Source organism: Balaenoptera acutorostrata, chromosome 16, assembly GCF_949987535.1.
Source record: "Balaenoptera acutorostrata chromosome 16, mBalAcu1.1, whole genome shotgun sequence".
Classification (NCBI taxonomy): Eukaryota; Metazoa; Chordata; class Mammalia; order Artiodactyla; family Balaenopteridae; genus Balaenoptera; species Balaenoptera acutorostrata.
This window is the reverse complement of record NC_080079.1, coordinates 38,210,399-38,212,009: the sequence shown is the minus strand read 5'-3', so window position 1 is coordinate 38,212,009 and position 1,611 is coordinate 38,210,399.

Below are 1,611 nucleotides of genomic sequence, written 5' to 3'. Positions count from 1 at the left end.
TCTCTGGTTATCTCTTTTTTTGGTGGGGGCTTGCTTTTTGTTTTTGTTTTCTTTTTTCTATCTATTGCTAAATGTAACCTGTTTATAAATCTTTCATCCTTCCTTTGGTCTCTTAGGAAGTATTTCCTTTTTAAAGCCCTTTAGTAGTTAAATAATTTCCTCCATAGGCTGTTACTCTCAAGAATACCCCTCTCCTAAACAACACATAATTAGTTATTATGTGAGGATTTACTGTAACAGGATTATATATCAGGCACTGAACGTGTGGCTAAGAAAGTAAATATTTCAAAGGGTTGGTTTTACTGGTAAGAAAGCTAAATGGGGATTTTGAAATAATCCTTCCTGCATACTTTCCATTTCTGGCTACGTAGTGACCACTGGACTATCTCTCTTTTTTAAAACTTAATTTTAATAATATATTTTGTTTAACCCATCATTTCCCAAATATTATCATTTCAACATGTAAGCAGTATAAAAACTATTAATGATATAATTTACATTTTTTTTCATAGTAAAGCCCACAAAATCTGGTTTGTGTTTTATTTATACTTACAAGCACATCTCAGTTTGGACTGGTTACGGCATTGATAGTTCAGGTCTATATCTTTGTTAGGGCAGATCTGGCAACCTTAACTCTATGGCTGGTTTAGCCCTACTACTACTTTTAGCCCTAAAAGTAAAGTAGTAGTTTAGCCCTACTACTTTAGGTCTACTACTAAAGTCCAGTACTCTCTGCGTCTTTTCAATGGGATCTCTTCACTCTGGTTGGTTGGAGTGTCAACAGTCTCCTACCCCTATGTCAGCTTTGGGAATTGTTCTGCTTACAGCACCCGTAGCTGTCCTTTGCTGGCTCTTGGCATGTGCACATAGTATCAGCCAAAGACTCCAGAGAATCTCTGTACCGATTTCTGGAACTCTTTTTCTATGTAGCTTCCTTCTTTTCAGTATTCTGTTCCGAAAAGCCTGGCAGCCTCAGCCTCCTAAACTTTACCTTCTGCCCCTCAACTTGACAAGATGACTGTTCTCTGCTTAGAGTTCCTCCTGTACTAGGATCGGGAAAGGGCTTGTGGGCAGGAAGGCTGAGTGATCGTAGGGATCACCTCATTAGTTTCTCTTCTCTAAGGCATAGTCCGCACTATCTGTTACCTGGTTTTCTGGTTCTAGACAGCAGGGGGGCAAGTCCGATACTAGTTAATCTTCACGGCCAGAAGCAGAAGTCCTACAGGCACACCTCATTTTATTGTGCTTCACTTTATTGCATTTCACAGATACTGTGTTCTTTACAAACAGGTTTTGTGGCAACCCTGCATCGAGCAAGTCTATCAGCGCCATTTTTTTCCCAACAACATCTGCTTACGTCATGCACATTTTGGTAATTCTTGCAATATTTCAGACTTTCTCATTATGATTATATTTGTTATGGTGATCTGTGATCAGTGATCTTTGATGTTACTGTTGCAAAAAAAATTACGACTTGCTGAAGGTTCAGATGATGGTTAGAATTTTTCAGCACTAAAGCATTTTTAAATTAAGGTATGTACATTTTTTTAGACATAATGCTATTACACACTAAATAGACTGCAGTATAGTATAAACATAACTTTTATATGC